The sequence below is a fragment of the Sus scrofa genome, chromosome 18 (assembly GCF_054392235.1).
Source record: "Sus scrofa isolate SSC_HxYL_T2T_F1_AM1 chromosome 18, Sscrofa_HxYL_maternal_Yorkshire_Landrace_v2.0, whole genome shotgun sequence".
Classification (NCBI taxonomy): domain Eukaryota; kingdom Metazoa; phylum Chordata; class Mammalia; order Artiodactyla; family Suidae; genus Sus; species Sus scrofa.
The window spans coordinates 26,999,494-27,021,434 of record NC_139400.1 but is presented as its reverse complement, the minus strand read 5'-3'; the positions used below and the strand labels follow the sequence as shown (position 1 = coordinate 27,021,434).

Below are 21,941 nucleotides of genomic sequence, written 5' to 3'. Positions count from 1 at the left end.
AGTTGGGTGACTTCGGGGTCAGAATCCTTTTATAAGAAGGTGGCTGAGATAGTATGCCCCACATCTGAGGCATCTGATCAGGGTTGGAGTATTTCATTTGGGGGTTATCTCTTTGGACCACAAAGACCCTTCTGCCTGTCATTTTGGGAAGTGGCTAATTCTATGGTTGAAAGCAAGAGGGGCAGGCTGGCCTGTGACTGCTGGACCCTATTGAGAAGTATGGAGAAGCCAGAGAGGTGTGGGTGCAGGAGGATGTGGAAGATGGGTCCACTGGCCTGCGTCGTCCTTGTCAGAGGCCACAGGAGCAGGGCATGCAGGGCACGAGGACTTCTAGGATGGAGAGAATGCATTTGCATGTGGGAGAAGTGGTCCTGGCAGTCTCAGGGGTATCCCTGAGCCCTGTGCGTTCAGTGGGAGAGGTGGCCGGGGGTGAGCAGTTGTGGGGACTCAGATTGGGGAACATTTGAAACTGGAAAATTCACAGCAGAACAGTTAACACAAGGTTAACTGGCTCTTAGACTAATGGATACCACCCCAGCTTCTCTAAAATTACATCACCTCCACCCTCTACTAGGTCCCTCTTGCTTGCTTTATTTTTCTCCTTGGTACTTATCACTGGCCAGCTATGATATTATTTAATTCACTCCTTAGTTATCATTTAGAATGTAAGCCCTACGAAGGCAGGGATTCTGAGGAGCTGTTTTGTTCACTGCTTTAACTACAGTATTCGTACTGCCTACCACATAGCACGTGCTTAATAAATACTTGTTGATTGAATTGAATGAACCCTGTCTCCTTAAGAATATTTATGGGGAGAGATGCCTGGAAAGTCTTAATTCCTGTTAATTTGGGCCGGAAGGGACTTAGAAGCTCTCCAAATTGAACACTAAAGGAAATGGATCTTTATTTTGCATCCTAAACTAATAAAGTTAAGCATATTAATTATCTAATACCAGCTCACCAGTACATTTTTTCCTTAGCAAAATGTTCACGTAGAACACTAGCTTACTGTCAGAAGCTTACTTAGGGTCATGAATCAGAATACAAGAACCAGCGTAATCACCATAGCTATGATTATCAAGCTCTAGTGTAGTCTCATGACCACATACCTGGGATGGGAACACACCTTCCCTGAGGATCAAAACACTTAACGGGGTCCTTCTCTGATGTAATAGCAGCTCCCACTTACCTAGTGCCTATACTATACCAGGCACAATTTGTTGACAATTTCTGTGCAATTTGTTGAATGAGGTTATGAGTAACAATGACAGTTGTGTGCATTTTCCGTGCACCAGATACCATGCTAAGCACTCTTCACATATTATCTCATTTAATCTTTGTAAGAATCCCAGCAGTAGGTCCTAATTACCGTCCCCATTTTGCATATGGAGCAACAGAGGCATGGAGAGGTTGAGTCACTTACTCAAGGTGACACAGATTAGCAGGTGGTGAAGCTGAGTGGGTTCTGGCAGCCACCTAGCCTCTCAGGGGCACTGCTGGACACTGCCTGAGAAGCTACTGCCCACTCCTGCCTTTCTATTTGCAAGTATCACCATCTCTGTGACACAGCAGCTCTGCAACTAAGTAGATCCCTCACCATTGTTCTTCTTTTTCTTCTTTCTTTTCTTTCTTTCTTTTTTTTTTTTTTAAACATCAAGCACTTTCCAGTCACACCTTCCTCTAGAAGCACCTCTGCCCACCTTGAATGGGCTTGTCTGTCCTTCAAGTCTCATCTGCAACAGTCTGTCACTATTTAAATCATAATTGTCCCTTGTAAAAGTGGCTGCACTTTCATTCTAAAAACAAGATGATATTTTAGGTGTATCAGGAGAGGCTTTCTATTGTAATTTTGTGTTTATAAATCTGAAAATGTTCTTATAAGCATATGACTTTTGTGTTTTTTAATCTTGGAATTTTAAGAAAATACTAGATTCTCTTAGAGTGGTATGTGGTTCAAGGGAGAATGTTAACCTTTTAGACAGTTTAAATGTATTTTTGCATGTCTTTAGAACTGAGCTGGCTAATTAGAGAGAAACGAGCCTATTCTCTTGCTGTGAAGGCAGGGCACAGACACAGGATACAACCTGATAACCAATAAACTGCTTTTGATCCGTGTCAGCCTGAATGGAACAGATATTAAGTACAATGAGTTTGGATAAGATGGGGTATCTTGGGACTCTCTAATCACAGAAGACACATTTCACTGTTAGGAATGGTTTAAATTCACTCTCCTTGGGTGGGCTCGATAATGCCTTCTGGAAGGTTTCTCAGATCTGAACAGCCTTATTTATTTGAAAAAAAGAAAATCCATTAGCTCCAAGAATAATCTCGGCGGTGATGTGGTTCTCTCTAGTGGTGCTAGAAGGAATTGCAAATATCTTTTTTTTTTTTTTTTTTTTAATATTTCTCTTATTTGTCCCCTTTGTCATTCAGTCAACAAACACTTATTGAGGACCTGCTGTTTAGTAGGTTCTGTATTAGTGATGAACAGATAAAAGACACAGTTTCATTCCTAAAAAGCTCACAAGGCTAGAAGAGAGAAGGCCAAAGAATTATGATATATTGTATCTACAAATAAAAATAACAATGTGAAGCCACCTAGCCCAGATCAGTAGAGATGGGATTAAATAAGACTTCCTGAAGGAGTAAAGACGCGGTCTGAGCTTTAATAAAATGAACCTTACATCTTCCTCTTTATTGTATCTATATATGTTTGTTGTAGTAAATGTAGGAAAAGCAGATGAGCTAAAAAAGAATTACTCATTATTCCATTACCCAGAGATAATCACTTTTTCCCCTATACATTTTGCTACATCTACTCCAAGGTCCTTTTTATGCATAATTTATTTTTAGCAGATTATACTCATAACATTTTGTAATCTGCTACATTGCAAATGTAATTGCTGTTTGCAATCTGCCATAAAAATGGATATATTTTGAAATTTTCCTTACTGTGTTTATTACTGAAATATTATCACTCTTTTTCAAAATAGTTGTTTTCCCATGTTATTTTTTTTTCTGATTTCTTTAGAATAATTTTTTTCAGTTTTTAAAAATCTCATTGGTATTTAGAGTGTAGGAAATACAGAGATATATTTGGGGAGAGTTTTTATCTTTTTTTTTTTTTTTTTTTTTGTCTTTTTGCTATTTCTTTGGGCCGCTCCCGCGGCATATGGAGGTTCCCAGGCTAGGGGTCGAATTGGAGCTGTAGCCATTGGCCTACACCAGAGCCACAGCAACGCAGGATCCGAGCCGTGTCTGCAACCTACACCACAGCTCACGGCAACGCCGGATCGTTAACCCACTAAGCAAGGGCAGGGACCGAACCCGCAACCTCCTGGTTCCTAGTCGGATTCGTTAACCACTGCGCCACGACGGGAACTCCAGTTTTTATCTTTATAATACTAAATTATGTCTTTCTGTCTAGAGAGATTACATCCATTTGTCTGAGTCTTCTTTTATGTTCCCTCAATTAAAGATTGTAATTTTCATCATTAGGTCTAGCACCTCAATTTAAAAGTCTATTTTAAATTTTATATTTTATAGCATTAGCATCTGGATCTTTCTCAACTCTTTATTTTTCTAAGTAATTATTATGGGCATAGAAATGCAGCTGATTTTTAAATATTATGCAGCCTTACTGATGTCTGAATTTTAATCTTTTTTTTTTTTTTTTTAGTTGATTGCTTTGAGTTTCCATATGGACAATAACAACACCTGAAATAATGACCACTTTACCACCACCTTCCCAGTAACTAATCCTCTTTCCTGTTTCTTATTGCACTGGGAGGAACATCCATAACTATATTCAATAAGATAGGGACCCTTGTCTGGCTTTTTACTTTATTCATTTTTTAAACAGAAGTATAATTGACTTCACAACACTCTGTTAGTTCCAGGTGCACAATATAGTAATTCGATATTTTTATACATTGCAAAATAATCACCATAAGTCTAGTTACCATCTGTCACCATACAAAGTTATTACAATATTGTTGACTGTATTCCCTGTGCTGTACATTTTATCCCTGTGACTCATTTATTTTGTAATTGGAAGTTTATACCTCTTAATCTCCCTCACCTATTTCACTCCTCCCTCCTCCCCCCTCCCCTCTGGAACCACCTGTTTGTTCCATGTGTCTATGAGTCTTTTTCTGTTTTGTTATGTTTGTTCATTTGTTTTTTAGATTCCACATTTAAGTGAAATCACTTGATATTTTCTTTCTCTGTCTGACTTATTTCACTTTGCATCATACCCTCTAGGCCCATCCATGTTGGCACAAATGGCAAGATTTCACTGTTCTTTTTTTTAATAGCACCTCTGCCTTATCCATTCTTCTGTCAATGGACACAGGTTGCTTCCATATCTTGGCAGGCAATGCTACAGTGAACATAGGGGACGGATTTGTCTTTTGAAATTAGTGTTTTTATTTTCTTCAGATAAATACCCAGAAGTGGAATTACTGAATCATATGATAGTTCCATTTTTAATTTTTTGAGGAACCTTCATACTGTTTTCCGTAGTGGCTGTTCCAGTTTATATTCTCTGCAACAATGCACAAGGTTTCCTTTTTCTCCACATTCTTGCTACCTATTCTCTTTTTGGTAATAGCCATTCTGACAGATGGGAGGTGATATCTCATTGTGATTTAGATTTGCATTTCCCTACTGGTTAGTGATATTGAAGTGTGGGGTTCATTTCTTTTTACAAATTTATTCTTTAACTCATGAATTTTATTACATTTATAGTTGTACAGCGATCATCACAACCTAATTTTATAGCATTGCCATCCCAAACCCCCAACCCATTCCCTCACCCACCAACCTATCTCCTTTGGAAACATAAGTTTTTCAAAGTCTGTGAGTCTCATCTGTTCTACAAAGAAGTTCATTGTGTCCTTTTTTTAGATTCCACATGTAAGTGATAGCATATGACATTGGTGTCTCACTATCTAACTAACTTCCCTTAGCATGATAATTTCTAGGTCCATCCATGTTGCTGCAAGTGCCATTATTTCTTTCCTTTTAATGGCAGAGTAATATTCCATTGTGTATATGTACCACATCTTCTTGATCCACTCCTCTGTCGATGGACATGTACGTTGTTTCCACATCTTGGGTGTTGAAAATAGTGCTGCAATGAACATTGGAGTACATGTATCTTTTCGAGTCATGGTTTTCTCTGGAGAGATGCCCAGGAGTGGGATTGCTGGGTCAAATGGTAATTCTATTTTTAGTTTTTTGAGGAATCTCCATACTGTTTTCCATAGTGGTTGCCCCAATTACCTTACCTCCAATAGGAATAGGGTCCCCTTTTATCCACACCCTCTCCAGTGTTTTTTGTTTGTAGACTTTTTGGTGACGGCCATTCTGGTTGCTGTAAGGTGCTACCTCGTTGTAGTGTTGATTTGCATTTCTCTAATAATGAGTGATGTTGAACATCTTTTCATGTGTTTTCTGGGCCATCTGTATGTCTTCTTTGGAGAATTGTCTGTTTAGATCTTCTGCCCATTTTTTGATGGGGTTATTTGTTTTTTGGTATTGAGCTGCAGGAAGTGTTTATGAATTTTGGAGATTAATCCCTTGTCAGTTGCTTCATTTGCAAATATTTTCTCCCATTCTATGGGCTGTCTTTTCATTTCATTTAGGGTTTCCTTTGCTGTGCAGAAACTTTTAAGTTTAACTAGATCTCATTTGTTTATTTTTGTTTTTATTGTCATTACTCTAGAAGGTGGATCTGAGAAAATATTGATGTGGTTTATGTCAGAGAGTGTTTGGCCTATGTTTTTCTCTAAGAGTTTTATAGTATCCGGTCTTATATTTAGGTCTTTAATCCATTTTGAGTTTATCTTTGTGTATGGTGTTAGGGAGTGTTCTAATTTCATTCTTTTACAAGTGGCTGTCCAGTTTTCCCAGCACCACTTATTGAACAAGCTGTCTTTTCTCCATTGTATATTCTTGCCTCCTTTGTCATAGATTAGTTGACTGTAGGTGTGTGGGTTTATATCCTGTTCCACTGATCTATACTTCTGTTTTTGTACTAGTACCATATGGTTTTGATGATTATTGCTTTGTAGTGTAGTCTGAAGTCTAGGAGCCTGATTCCTCCAGCTCCATTTTTCTTTTTCAGGGTGTTTTTGGCCATTCTGGGTCTTTTATGCTTCCAAACAAACTTTAAAGTATTTTGTTCAAGTTCTGTGAAAAACGTCCTTGGTAGTTTGATAGGGGTTGCATTGAATCTGTATATTGCCATAGGTAGTATAGTCATTTTGATAATATTCACTCTTCCAATCCAAGAGCATGGTATGTCTTTCCATCTGTTTGTGTCATCTTGGATTTCTTTCATCAGTGTCTTATAGTTTTCAGAGTACAGGTCTTTCGTCTCTTTGGATAGGTTTATTCCTAAGTATTTTATTCTTTTTGAGGTGATGGTAAACAGGATTGCTTCCTAATTTCTCTTTCTGATCTTTCGTTGTTAGTATATAGAAATACAGTTGATTTCTGTGTATTAATTTTGTATCCTGAGACTTTGCCAAATTCATTATTGAGCTCTAACAGTTTTCTGGTGGCGTCTTTAGGATTCTCTAATTATAGTATCATATCATCTGCAAATAGTGACAGTTTTATTTCTTCCTTTCCAATTTGGATTCCTTTTATTTCTTTTACTTCTCTGATTGCTAAGGCTAGGACTTCCAAAACTATGTTGAATAGTAGGGGCGAGAGCAGACATCCTTGTCTTGTTCCTGATCTCAGCGGGAATTCTTTCAGCTTTTCAACATTGAGAATGATGTTAGCTCTGGGTTTCTCATATACAGCCTTTATTATGTTGAGAAAGGTTCCCTCTGTGCCTACTTTCTGAAGAGTTTTTATCAGAAATGGGTGTTGGATTTTGTTAAAGGCTTTTTCTGCATCTATTGAGAGGATCGTATAGTTTTTATTCATCAGTTTGTTAATGTGGTATATCACACTGATTGATTTGAGGATACTGAAGAATCCTGGGATAAATCCCACTTGATTGTGATGTACAATCGTTTTAATATATTGTTGGATTTGGTTTGCTAGTATTTTGTTGAGGATTTTTGCAACTATGTTCATCAGTGAAATTGGCCTATAATTTTCTTTTTTTGTGGTATCTTTGTCTGGTTTTGGTATCAGGGTGATGGTGGCCTCATAGAATGAGTTTGGGAGGGTTCCTTCCTCTACAATTTTTTGGAATAGTTTCAGAAGAATAGGTGTTAGCTCTTCTCTAAATGTTTGATAGAATTCACCCTGTGAAGCCATCTGGTTCTGGACTTTTGTTTGTTGGAAGGTTTTTTTTTTGTTTGTTTGTTTGTTTGTTTGCTTGCTTGCTTGCTTTTTAGGGCCTCACTTGCAGCATATGGAGGTTCCCAGGCTAGGAGTCCAATCAGCACAGCAACACAGGATCTGAGTCATGTCTGCAACCTATACCACAGCTCACGGCAATGCCAGATCCTTAACCCACTGAGCAAGGCCAGGGATTGAACCTGCAACCTCATGGTTACTAGTTGGATTTGTTTCTGCTGCACCACAACAGTAACTCCTGTTGGAAGTTTTTAAATCACAGTTTAAATGTCAGTACTTGTGAGTGGTCTGTGCATCTTTTGTATTTCGTCTTGATGTAGTCTTCGAAGATCATAATTTTCTAGGAATTTGTCCATTTCTTCTAGGTTGTCTGTTTTATTGGCATATAGTTGCTTGTGGTAGACTCTAATGATCATTTGTATTGCTGTGATGTCCATTGTAACTTCTCCTTTTTCATTTGTAATTTTATTGATTTGAGTCCTCTCTCTTTTTTTCTTGATGAGTCTGGCTAAGGGTTTACCAATTTTGTTGATCTTTTCAAAGAGCTAGCTTTTCATTTCATTGATCTGTTCTATAGTTTTCTTCATTTCTATTTCATTTATTTCTGCTCTGATGTTTCTGATTTCTTTCCTTCTGATAACTTTAGGTCTTGTCTGTTCTTTTTTCTCTAGTTGCTTTAGATGTAAACTTAGGTTGTTTATTTGAGCTTTTTCTTGTTTCCTAAGGTAGACTTGTATTGCTATAAACTTCCCTCTTATAACTGCTTTTCCTGCATCCCATAGGTTTTGGATTGTTTTGTTTTTGTTGTCATTTGCTTCTAGGAATTTTTAAATCTCCTCTTTGATTTCTTCAGTGATCCATTAGTTGTTTAGTAGCATGATATTTAGTCTGTGTGTGTGTGTGTGTTTACTGTTTTTTTTCTTGTTGTTGATTTCCAGTCATATAGCATTGTGGTCAGAAAAGATGCTTGATATGATTTCAATTTTCTTCAGGTTACCAAGGCTTGATTTTTGGCCCAGAATGTGATCAATCCTAGTTCTGTGTGCACTTGAGAAGAATGTGTATTCTGCTGCTTTGGGATGGAATGTTCTATAAATATCTACAAGTCCATCTGGTCTAATGTGTCATTTAGGGCCTGTGTTTCCTTGTTGATTTTCTGTCTGGATAATCTGTCCATTGCTGTAAGTGGGGTGTTAAAGTCCCCTGCTATTATTTTGTTATTGTCAGTATCTCCTTTTAAGGTTGTTAGCAGTTGCCTTATTTATTGAGGTGATCCTGTGTTGGGTGCATATATATTTACAATTGTTATATCTTCATGGATAGATCCTTTGATCATTATGTAATGTCCTTCTTTGTTTCATAATAGTCTTTCTTTTAAGGTCTGTTTTGTCTGATATGAGTATTGCTACCCCAGCTTTCTATCGATTCCCATTTACATGGAATATTTTCTTCCATCCTTTCATTTTCAATTTGTATGTGTCCCTATCACTGAAGTGGGTCTCTTAAGAGACAGTATATATATGGGTCTTATTTTTGTATACATTCAACCAGCCTATGTCTTTTGGTTGGGGCATTTAGTCCATTTATGTTTAAGGTAATTATTGATATGTATGTTCTCATTGTGATTTTATTAACTGTTTTGGATTTGTTTTTCTTGGTCTTTTTTCTTCCTTCTTCTCTTGTTCTCTTCTCTTGTAGTGTGATGACTATCTTTAGTGTTATATTTGAGTGGCTTTTTCTTATTTGTGTGTGTATCTATTGTAGATTTTGGTTTGCAGTTACCCTGAAGTTTTGATATGGGAGTCTATATATATACAAGATTATTTTAAGTTGTTGGTCTCTTAATTGCAAGTGCATCTCCAGGGTCCTGCATTTGTACCCTCCTCTTCTCACAATTTCTGATTTTGGTAGCATATTTGTGTGTGGATGACTTCCTACCTTTACTATATGTATGCCTTTACTGGTGAGCCTTGTCATTTGTAATATTTTCGCTTCTAGTTGTGGCCTTTTCTTCTCCACCTAGAGAAGTTCTTTTAGTCTTTGCTGTAAAGCTGGTTTAGTGTTGCTGAATTCTCTTAGCTTTTGTTTGTCTGTAAAACTTTTGATTTCTCCTTCAAATATGAATGAGAGCCTTGCTGGGTAGGTAATTTTGGTTGGAGGTTTTTTCTTTTCATCACTTTAAGTATATTGTACCACTGACTTCTGGCCTGCAGAGTTTCTACTGAAAAATCTGCCCATAATCTTATCAGGGTTCCCTTGTATGTTATTTATTTATATTCCCTAGCTGCTTTTGGTATTTTCTCTTTGTCTTTAATTTTGGTCAGTTTGATTAATATGTGTCTTGGGGTGTTCCTCTTTGGGTTTATTTTATATGGTACTTCTTGTAATTCCTGGATTTGAGGAAGTGATTCCTTTCCTATGTTAGGGAAGTTTTCAGCTATTACCTCTTCAAAATTTTTTTCTAGCCCTTTCTCTCTCTCTTCTTCTGGCACCCCTATAATACAGATGTTGGTGTGTTTAACATTGTCCCAGAGATCTCTTAGACTGTCTTCATTTCTTTTCAATCTTTGTTCTCTCTTCTCTTCTGCATCAGTGATTTCCACTAGTCTGTCTTCCACCTCACTTATTTGTTCTTCTGCCTCCTTATTCTTCTGTTGGTTGCTTCTAATGAATTTTTTATTTGTTATTATATTTTGCATCTCTGCTTGCTTAATTCTTAAATCTTGTATTTCTTTGCTCAGTGTTTCTTGTAGTTTATCAATCTTTGCCTCCAGTTTATTTCCAGTGTCTTGAATCATCTTCACTATCATCAGTCTAAAGTCTTTTTCATCGGGGTTGATAATCTTCAGATCACTTAACTGTTTTCCTGGGGGTTGTTCTTGCTCCCTTATCTGAGTCATAATTCTCTGCCTTTTCATTTTGTATAAATTTTTGCTATAGTCTCCTTTTTGCAGACAGTAGAGTTTTAGTCTCACTTGCTTCCAGTATCTGCCCCCTTGTGCCTGAAGTTGGTACAAGGGCTTGCTGTAGGCTTCCTGATGGGAGGGACTGGTGCCTGCTCACTGGTAGGTGGAGCTGATTCTTATCCCTCTGGTGTGTGGGGCTTTGTCTCTTGGCAAGATCAGATGTGTCTGTGTGCCTGCGGGGGTCTTTAGGCAGCCTTTTTGCTGATGGGTGGGGCTGTGATCCCACCTGGATTATTTTTTGGCCTGGGGCTTCTCAGCACTGATGGGTGGGGCCAGATTTTCCCAAAATGGCCACTTCTAGAGGAACACATACTGATGATTATCCCAGAGACTTTGCCTCCAATGTCATTCCACTACAATGAGCCACAGTCACTCCCTGTTTTCCCAGGAGATCCTCCAGTAACTGCAATCAGGTCTGACCCTTCCTGTGGAGTCTGCTTTGCTGTGGGACCCAGTGCACATGAAAACCTGTGTGTCTTTCAAGAATGAGGTCTCCATTTCCCTCAGTCCCATGGAGCCCCTGTACAGAAGCCCCACAAGGTAGTGGGGACCTGATGTAGGGCTTAGAACTCTCACTTCTGTAGGTGAGTCTCTGTGATACAGTTACTTTCCAGTCTGTGAGCTGCCCATCCAGCAGGAATGGGGTTGCTTTTATCATGTAATTGTCCCTCCTACCATCTTGATGAGACTTCCTTTTTGTCTTCTGGAGTAGGATATCTGTTTTGATAGTTTGCAGTCTATTTGGTTGAAGGTTGTTCAACAGTTGGTTGTAATTGTGTTGCTTTTATGAGAGAATGTGAACTCCAGTCCAGTGGGGGTTCATTTCCGAGTTCTCTATTCTGTTCCACTGATATATGTTTTTATTTTTGTGCCAGTGTTAATCTATTTTGATTATTATAGATTTGTAGTATACTTTGAAATCAAGGAGCTTGATACCTCTACTTTTGTTCATTTCTCAAGGTTATTTTGGCTATTTGAGGTCTTTTGAATTTTCATACAAATATTAGAATTACTTGTAGTTATGTGAAAAATTCTATTGGTATTTTGACAGGAAGTGTATTGAATCTCTAGATTGCCTTGGGGAGTATGGTCATTTTAACAACATTAATTCTTCCAATTCATGAGCATGATATATCTTTCTGTTTATGTTGTCTTTAGTTTTTTTTTAATCAATGTCTTATAGTTTAATGAGTAAAGGTCTTTTACCTCCCTAATTAGATTTCTGCCTAGGTATTTTATTCTTTTTGATGCAATCAATAATGGGATTATTTTCTTAATTTCTCTTTTTGATGATTCATTGTTAATATATAGAAATGCAACAGATTTCTGCGTACTGATTTTGTATCCTGCAAATATATTGAATTCATTGATGGGTTCTGGTAGCATTTTGGTGGTGTCTTTAGGATTTTCTTTGTATGGTATCATGTTGTCTGAAAATAGCAACAGTTTTACTTCTTCCTTTCCAATTTGGATTCCTTTTATTCTTTTTCTTTTCTGTTTACTGTGGCTATGACGTCTAATGCTATGCTGAATAAAAGTGGTGAGAGCCATCCTTGTCTTGTTACTGATCATAGAAGAAATGCTTCTAGCTTCTTTTTCAGAAGAAATGTTGAGTATGATGTTAGCTGTGGGCTTATCATATATGGCCTTTATTATGTTAAGATATGTTGGCTTTGTTGTGAATTTTTATCATAAATAGATGCAGAATTTTGTCAGAACCTTTTTCTGCATCTGCTGAGATGATCATATGATTTTTATCGTTTATTTTCTTAATGTAGTGAATCATATTGATTGATTTGCAAATATTGAACCATTCTTGCTTCACTGGGGTAAATCCCAGTTGGCAAAGGTGTATGATCCTTTTAATGTATTGCTGAATTATATTTGCTAATATTTTGTTGAGGATTTCTGCATCTATGTTCATCAGTGATATTGGCATGTAATTTCCTTTTTTTGTGTGATATCTTTGTTTGGTTTTGGTATCAGGAAATGCTGGCCTTTTAGAATTAGTTCAGAAGCATTCCTTCCTTGTCAGCTTTTTTGGGAATAGTTTGAGAAGGACAGGTGTTAACTGTTTTCTAAATGTTTAGTAGAATTCACTGTGAGGCCATCTGGTCCTGGATTTTTATTTGTTAGGGTTTGTTTTTTTGTTTGTTTGTTTGTCTTTTTGCCTTTTCTAGGACTGCTCCTGTGGCATATGGTAGTTTCCAGGCTAGGGGTCTAATCGGAGCTGTAGCTGCCAGCTTACACAAGAGCCACAGCAATGTGGGATCTGAGCCACATTTGTGACCTACACCACAGCTCACAGCAATGCCAGGTCCTTAACCCACTGAGCAAGGCCAGGGATCGAACCCACAACCTCATGGTTTCTAGTTGGATTCGTTAACCACTGAGCCACGACAGGACCACGGGGCGGGCGTGGTAATCAATTTTATTACCGATAATTGGTCTGTTCGTATTTTCTATTTCTTCCTGATTCGGTCTTGGGAGTTTGCACATTTGTGGAATTTGTTCATTTCTTCTACATTATTCATTTTATTGGCATACAAATATTTTTTTGTCTTTTTAAGGGCTGTACCTATGGCATGTGGAGGTTCCTAGGTTGAATCAGAGCTGTAGCCACTGGCCTACACCACAGCCACAGCAATGCCAGATCTGAGCCATATTTGTGACCTACGCCACAGCTCATGGCAACATCAGACCCTTAACCCACTGAGTGGGGCCAGGGATCGAACCTGCATCCTCATGGGTACTAGCCAGATTCATTTCCACCGAGCCATGACAGGAACTCCTATTGTCATATAATTATTCAGAGTAATCGCTTATGATCCTTTGTATTTCTATGGTGTGTCTTTGTAATGTTTCCTCTTTCATTTTTTATTTTATTTGGGTCCTCTCTTTTTCTTGATAGTCTTGTTAAAGGTTTATCACTTTTGTTTATCTTTTCAGAGAACCAGTTCTTAGTTTCATCAATCTTTGCTATTGTTTTTCAGTCTCTATTTCATTTATTTTTGCTCTGATCTTTATATTTCTTTCCTTCTACTAACTTTGTTTTTTGTTTGTCCTTCTTTTTCTAGCTCCTGTAGGTGTAAGGTAGGTTGTTTGCTCTTTTTCTCATTTCCTGAGGAAGCTTGTTGCACTATAAACTTCCCTCTTAGAACTGCTTTTGCTGAATTCCATAATTTTTTTGGATTGTTGTATTTTCATTTTCATTTGTCTCCAGTATTTTTTTAATTTCTTCTTTGATTTGTTCAGTGACTCATGTTTGTTTAATAGCATATTGTTTGGCCTCCACATGTTTTTGCTATTTTTTCCCCTTTGTAGTAAATTTTAGTCTCAAACTATTATTGTCAGAAAAGATGCCTGATATAACTTCAACTTTCTTAAATTTTTTAGATTGTTTTGTGGTCTCATTTGTGGTCTATCCTGGAGAATGTCCCTGTGCACTTAAAAAGGAATGCACATTCTGCTGTTTGGAGGTGAAATGGTCTATATATATCTATGAAGTTCATTTGTCATTTTAGGCTAGTATTTCCTCACTGATTTTCTGTCTGGATGGTTTGGCCATTGATGTAAATGGGAATGTTAAAGCCCCCTACCACTGTTATATTACAATCGTTATATTCCCTTATCAAATTGATTCCTTCCTCATTATGTAATGTCCTTGTCTCATGTTATAGTTTTTGTTTTAACGTATGCTGGATTCATTTATTTGTTCTTGAAGGGTTTTTTAGAATCCTTAGGGTTTTCTATGTATATCATTGTATCATCTACAAATAAGAACAGCTTTATTTCTTCCTTTCCAATCCATATACATTTTATTTCCTTATCTGTCTTCATGGCACTGGCTAGGACTTTCATTACTATGTTGAATGACAGTAATAAGAGTGGCCTTCCTTGCCTTTTTTCCAACCTTAGTGAGGAAGCATTCAGTCTTTCACTGTTAAATATGATGTTAACTATAGGGTTTTTAATATGATTTTTATCAAGTCAAGAAGTTTTCCTTTGTTTAAAGCTTTTTAGAGTTTTTACTATGGGTGGGTGTAATGTCAAATATTTTTCTATATCAATTGACATGATTATGTGACTTTATTCTTTAGTCTGTTAATATGACAGAATACATTGATATTCAATTATTGAATCAGCCTTGCATCCTTGGAAAAAGCCCTACTTTGTCATGTTGTATGTCTTTTTATATACTGTTGAATTTTATTTGCTAATAATTTAAAAATTTGTATCTGTACCCATGGATATTAATTTGTTGTTTTCTTTGTGTGTGTGTGTTGTGTATGTATGTATGTGACTGTATTAGGTTTTGACATCATGGTAATACTGGCCTTATAATTTCAGTAGAGAAGTATTTCCTCCTCTCTTATTTTCTGGAAGGGGTTGCAGAGATTTAGTATTTACTGTTATTTAAACAACTGGCAGAATTCTCTTAAGTTCACTCCATCTACTGCCAAAGCTCAAGGCTGTTCCACTGTGCCCTCCAGGGCAATAACATCCAGGCCCTGGACTGTGATTTCCTGTCCCAGTGCAGCAGGAGGGAGGGGGGACTGGGCAGCAGGAGGCCCACCCAGGAGACAACATAATGGAGAGGCCTTGAGGGCACAGGGGGGCCAGGCCTCCCCACCCTCACCATATGTTCTGGCACCCATGGGCAAGGTGTCCTCTATACAGCCAGTTATTCCAGACACCCACTTGGTTTGTCTCTTACTCTTGCTCTCAGGCAATTTTAGGGAGGCAAAAAAGGAAGTCTTCTAACTTTCTAATTGAATTCCTTTTTCCTATTCATTTTTCTCCTGATTAGAGAAGAAATGATGTTTCCATTATATAGAACTCAGATATCACAACTATCATACAATAATAAACATTCCTTATAATTCCCCCTCCAAAGACAGCCGTCACTAAGTATGATGCACAGTCCTCTTCCCCCTCCCTTATTTACTCATGTGCTAATATCTTTTACAATTATTCATTTATTTTGATCAAAATAAGGTTTTGATATATACATAGCTTTGCAAATTTTCCTTCACTTTTAATATCTTTTGTAGCAATTCTCATGTCAGTTTATGTAGCTCTAACTTTATTCTTGTAAATGGATGCACATTGTATAGCAGGTGTACAACCAGTGATTTATCTGGTGGGAAATCTTATTCCTCTTCCTCATGTTTCATGAGGGAATTTCCGCTCTCAGAGTGTAGCCGTATGAATGATTCCATCCTCTAGCTAGCAGTGATTTATCTCACTGATGAGTCTAGGAGGAGATGCTAGACATAAGTGGCCCCACCCTATCTAGGTTCTGGCGGGAGTGGCTGGCCTGGGAGATGCTCGCATCTGGCCCGCCTCCCCCAGTGACCCTATGGGCTGGGTCGGGGGGGTGGGGGGGGCTCTGCTCCTGCAGGCAGGAGACTAAAGGCCTAGGTGGGCCACTCCTGAAGAGCAGAGGCTAGAAGGCCCACCGGTGGCCTCACATTTCAGTCACACTCTCCAGTGAAGTTCAGTGTAGACTTTATGACTTTTCCTTTAAAAAAAGGGAAAAAAAAAAACACCACTCTCAAGAGGGAGAGAGCAGTATCATTTTTTTTGCCCCTTCTCAAGCCCCAGCATTTCCCCATTCCCCACTGACGGACATTATGTTTTGTCATAGCAACTGTAGCCTTTTTCACACTTACTTTTTTTTTCTTTTTCTTTTTTTCAAGGTCATACCCACGACATATAGAAGTTCCCAGGCTAGGGGTCCAATCCGAGCTGCAGCTGCCAGCCTACACCATAGCCACAGCAACGCAGGATCCAAGCCGCATCTGTGACCTATATGATAACTCATGGCAATGCCGGATACCCAACCCACTGAGCAAGGCCAGGGATCAAACCTGTATCCTCATGGGTACCAGTCGGGTTTGTTACCACTGAGCCACAACGGGAACTCCTCCTCATTTCCTTTTTATACTTATGCTGACGGGGTTGACACAACAGGAAATACATCTTTTGAAAGAAGCTCTCATCAGAAGTCCTGAATTGGACCCGGGTGAGCACTGGAGAGAACCTTCACGATCAACACCAACCATGACAGGCTAGACTACAGAGTTTCCCGAGGCACAAACAGCATTCCAGGCAGTGGTGTTCATTCATTCATGCATTCATGCACGCATGCATTCATCCTTAAGAGCACAATGTGCCAGGCATGGTTTTAGACAATGGGGCTAGAGAGATGGACAGGATGTGCAAAGCCCCAGATTTTATGGAGCCTGCAACACACACAAACAAGCAATAAACAAGGAAACCAAGAGATAACTGCTATGTGAAATATTAAACGAGGATGATGAGACTTAATAGTTGTGACTTTTGAGTACACTGTTGAACTTTTTTTAAAATTATTTTTAATTTTTTTGTCTTTTTGCCTTTTCTAGGGCTACACCCACGGCATACAGAGGTTCCCAGGCTACGGTCGAATCGGAGCTGTAGTCGCCGGCCTACACCTGAACCACAGCCACGTGGGATCCGAGCCGTGTCTGCGACCTACACCACAGCTCACGGCAACGCCAGATCCTTAACCCACTGAGCAAGGCCAGGGATCGAACCCGCAACCTCAAGCTTCCTAGTCGGATTTGTTAACCACTGTGCCACGATGGGAACTCCTGTGGAACTTTATAAGAGTGTGCTTTTTGGTATAAAAGTGTAGGAACAGCCACAGGCTTGCTTTTAGAAATGTCTAGTTCTTGAGCCTTTGTTCAGTAGTTGTCCGTTGGTCAGGGATTGCCGTTCCATGATCTTCCCATGTCATGGCTCATTCAGGAAAGTTGTATTGGAGTTTCTATTGTGGCTCAGCAGTAACAATCCCGACTAGCATCCATGAGGATGCAGGTTGGATCCCTTGCCCCACTCAGTGGGTTAAGGATCCGGCATAGCCATGAGCTGTGGTGAGGGGGCAGACACGGCTCAGATCCTGCGTTGCTGTGGCTGTGGTGTAGGCTGGCAGCTGCAGCTTGGATTGGACCCCTAGCCTGGGAACTTCCGTATGCTGCAGGTGCGGTCCTGAAAAGACAAAAAAAAAAAAAAAAAAAAAAAAAAAAACGAGCGGAGTATCTGAATTTCAGCCACACACGCCCTCAGTTCTCTCCCCACTGCCCTCTGCACATCTTTTCAAGGCACTTGAGAAATTTATGTATTAGAGAGAAAGAGAGAGCCAGCCAGAGAGAGAGAGATTTTCTGTGTGGTGGGATAATATTCCAAGACCCAGAGAGGCCCTGCAGTCTGGGAGGGAGGACACAGCGACCTGAGATCAGAGACCTGGACCAGTGACCTGAGATCAGTCTTAGCCTGGATCCTTTTTGTTTAAGCAAACGGATGCTTGGTGAGTCTTTCCAACATGAAGGCCAGGGTTGTTCCATCCTGGGAAATTGTTTCCTGTTTTATTTGCTTGGTGGTTTTTAAGGCTCTCCTTCCTTCCATTTCCCTGTTCTCCCTTTTAGAATATTGTTTGTCAAAGGTGGGCCTCCCTACCGCATTTTGATGATTTTCACTGGTTTTCATTTCACACGTTGCAATTTATTGAATTTTTGGTTTGCTTTTGTTTAGAATTTCTAGACCTCATTTTTTAGGTTTTGTACGGATTGTTTTTTTCCATTTCCACAATCTTATTTTTATTGACTGAATGTTCTCTGTGTTATCTGATATCTCTTTTTTGTGGGATCTTCTTTTTGTTTTATGGATTAAATAGTCCCTCGATCTCTCTGAAGATACCAGATGTTCTTTTCTGTTTTTTTTAATATTTATTTTATTGAAGTATGGTTGATTTACAATGTTGTGTTAATTTCTGCTGTAGAGCAAAGTGATTTTGTTATATATCTATGTACATTCTTTTTCATATTCTTTTCTATTGTGGCTTAAACACAGGATATGGAATATAGGTCCCTGTGCTATGCAGTAGGGCCTTGTTGTTTATCCATTTTATAGCAGTTGGTATCTGCTAACCTCAAACTCCCAATCCTTCCCTCTCCCCCTCCCCTTCCCCTTGGCAACCACAAATCTGTTTTCTATGTCTCTGAGTCTGTTTGTTTCGTAGATAAGTTTACTTATGTCATATTTTAGATTCCACTTATAAATATTATATGATGTTTGTCTTTTTTTTTCTGACTTACTTCACTTAAACTGTTCACTTTATTATTTATTTTTTCCGGGGACTTTTTTCCTGTTAATTCTGGTCTTTTCCCTTTGTGTTGCATATTTTTCTCGAAAGTAGTGATTCTTGCCTGGATTTCCATTTTGTCCTGAAAATCTCCCTGCCAGTAGTTTCTCTTTATCTAAAAGTAAAAAACTCTTTGCATCTGCATTGATAGCCAAAAATGTTTGTAAGGGTTCTACACCCTTAAAGCACACTTTCTTTTATTACTAGTGGTGATGTGTTTAATAACTCTTTGGAATCCTCTCACCAAAGGACGGCCTTCTTTAGCTCTTGTAAATAACCCACTGGATATATCCATTTGCATGTGTGAGTGCAGTCTGGATCCTGTGGCAGCTGGCAAGGTATTAAAGAGTGGCTCACTAACTACTCATGGTCAGCAGTTAAAGCTCTGTTTGGATCCACCTGCCAGAGGGAGTTGTCCCGCACTAGCATCTATCCAGACCCTGAGGGTCCTGGTCACTTGCGTTTCTGGTGGTTCTAGTAGTTCCTGAAAAGCACACCTGGTTCATGGTCATCCTAGGTACTCGTTCCCTCTGCTTCAAATTGGCCATTTCATTAGGAGCCTGGCATGATGCTCTTTATAGGCTGGATATGTATATATAAGCCCAAATCTCCAAAGGGGGACAGTCCTCCTGGGAACAAGCATTGTGACATATTGCTGTCACCATCCCGTCTTTTGGGTGAAGGGAGAAAGCTGTTCCAAGCACATCCTATACCTTTACATTCTAATCTCACTTGAGATCAAGAATTATATTCTTAGTAGAGCTTGACTTGGGGGGAAGAAAGATTAAGGAAAAAAGGAGGGTGAACAAGCACTCTGAGTGTGAGACACTGACACAATCACCCTAGCAATGTACAGCTGACCAACTGGAATTTTTCTCTCCAGGATAATTCTAAATTATAATTCCCCTCACCTGGATTATTAAATTCAGGCAAATCTGCATCTGTCTGAAAGGCTTAGGAAGCACAGACTTTCAATTACTCTGTAACTAAATGCATTACTTACAATAAAAATATGGATGAACTAGTAATCCTTGTTTCAACTTTAACACAGAAAAAGGTCTTAAATGATTAAGAATCCTCATCTGGCAAGAAAAACTGGATAGATGCCAAGGTTTTAGATCTGAGAAGATGAGAGTTCAAGTGAGTAACATTCCAGGCTTTTATGATACACATCTCCCTGGTGGAGTAAAAAGATAAAGAAAATTCTAAATCGTGGTATTAACACCTGTTTAACCAGTGACTGTACACATACACGTCTGTTTTGTAATTACTGTGTTGCCCTCTACCTACTCTTAAAGGGCTTTAAGGCATTTACAAGGATCTGATATATTAGATGTTGAAAATTTTAAGCTGCAATCAACATTTGCTATCTGGGGAACTCTTACTTTTTATATTTCTTTGTTTTTTATTTTTTCATTTAGTGAGTAAATACTTCAAGGATGTTTACAACATAACACACCAGATTCTGCAGGATTATAAAATGGATATTAGATAATGCACTACTAATAAAGTACATTCTTTGGTTAGAGGAACATCCTTCCTTCCCCAACCTCTGCATCTTTGGCTTTGAAATCTCTCTGTGATTACATCAAACCTTTTAACATCATTTTGCTATAAGAAAAGGAAGGCAAGACCAGAGTCAAAAGTGATACATTTTGTCCCACTATAAACTCCTTTTTTTTTTTTTTTCTTTTTAGGACCGAACCTGCAGCTTATGGAAATTTCCGGGCTAGGGGTGAATCCCAGCTATAGGTGCAGGTGTACACCACAGCCACAGCAATGAGGGATCAAGCCACGTCTTTGACGTACACCACAGCTCACGGCAATGCCAGATCCCCAAACCACTGAGTGAGGCCAGGGATCAAACCTGCATCCTCGTGGATACTATTTGGGTTCATTACTGCTGTGCCACAATGGGAACTCCTCCATTATAAAATCCCTTCTGTGGCTATTTTTCTCTTTACCCCCACCTAAAACTCATATTCTTCTCCCTGTTTCTCAGATGGCAATTTCTTCAATATGTATGGAATTCTACCTAGACAAACAGAATGGATAATGTCCCCAAACAACTTTTAATATTCATGCTAGGCCTTCACCAAACAGTAATAAAAAAAAAGTTATTTTTCATAAATCATGTTGCACCTTTATATCATCTCTCTTTACAAAAGAAAACCAAAGAACAACAACAAACTCCCAAACACTTCTAGGTAGAAAAATGTGAAAACATTGATTTCTTGAATAATTAAGTTTCTGTAAAATCTGAGTTTTTGAACCATTTGGATAATTGTGCTCTGTTTTGAACTCAGAAAGATCCTGTGTATTCAAAGTAAGTGAAATTTTAGATGGAAGGAGACCTGTGGACTTTAACAACAATACGAAGATGATAGCGAATAAGTTTCGATGCTTGCTCTGGGCAAGCTTTACCTGGGGTCTTATCTGAGCCTTGCTGGTTGGGTACCCCTGTGGTTCCCATTTTGCAAATGGGGAAATTAACCTGCAGAAAAGGTGGGCCACTGCACATGTTCACCCAGACACAGACCTTCTGTTGGTTAAGTGTACAAAAAGTAATTTATTCTTTAAACTTCCGTTTGCCTGTTTTGTGAGTCTGGTGAAACAGTGTAGTATTTGGGTTAAATATGAATCAGAAAGTGTTGCTTGTCATCCGTGTGCTCCGTAGCTCCCAAGGAGAGTAAATCTGTGGCATACAGCAATGTCACAAAAGGGTTAAGGAGCTGACTTAGCCAACTTTGCTATTTCAGGCACAGTTTTATTTCGGTAATGACAGTCTTTGTAGCTTGGGATAGAAAGCATCTGGCATTGTGCCCAGAAATTGCCAAGGGTTCAAGTATTAGGAGAAAAATTATGGTTTAGGTTAATTTGGGATCTTGGCTGGTGGCCACAGCTGATGTAGCTTCTGAACTGAGAGTGGGGGAGGGGAGAGCTGGCTTTCACTCTGCCTCCTTCCTTTAGCTAAAAGGAGTGTGTGAGGAGAAGGGAAAGGGATGGTATTAATCAAAGAAGAAGTACATATCATTAACGTGAGCAAAATCAAGACCTCGGGCCCCAGCTCTGTGGTGGGGCCTCGGCAAGCTGCAAGGGACACGGAAAGAAACAGGACGTGGGGAGATGGTTGGTGAGACGGAGGCTGTGGCCGCATGGAGGGGGTGGGGGGATGCTGGCTCAGCTCTGCTTCTGGGCGGACTGGAGGTGAGACAGTGTCCTCAAAGAGGTCTCCTCTCCCTGAGCAGGAGAGTGTATTAAAGGCCTGGAGGAGAGGGACACTCAGCCCCAGAGGGAGGTGTCTCCCCCACTGCAGTGCAGGGACACGAAGCGGAGATTTCCAGTATTATCACCCCAAACAAAAGTTTTCATTAGTGAATAAACTATTTCAAATGGGAATCGTGTGGGCAGGGGCCATCTCTAGCAAATCCCAGACAGCAAAAATAAATTAGAGGCATCAACCA

The 21,941-nt window shown here is 39.1% G+C and overlaps 2 long non-coding RNA genes across 3 annotated transcripts in view; one reads left to right on the top strand and one right to left on the bottom strand.

The window, feature by feature from the left end:
• LOC106506781 (testis-specific gene 13 protein) overlaps nucleotides 1–21,941 on the bottom strand; it is a 539,004-nt gene that overhangs the window by 82,468 nt on the left and 434,595 nt on the right. The window lies entirely within an intron of this gene.
• LOC146394945 (uncharacterized) overlaps nucleotides 1–21,941 on the top strand; it is a 39,494-nt gene that overhangs the window by 15,653 nt on the left and 1,900 nt on the right. The window lies entirely within an intron of this gene.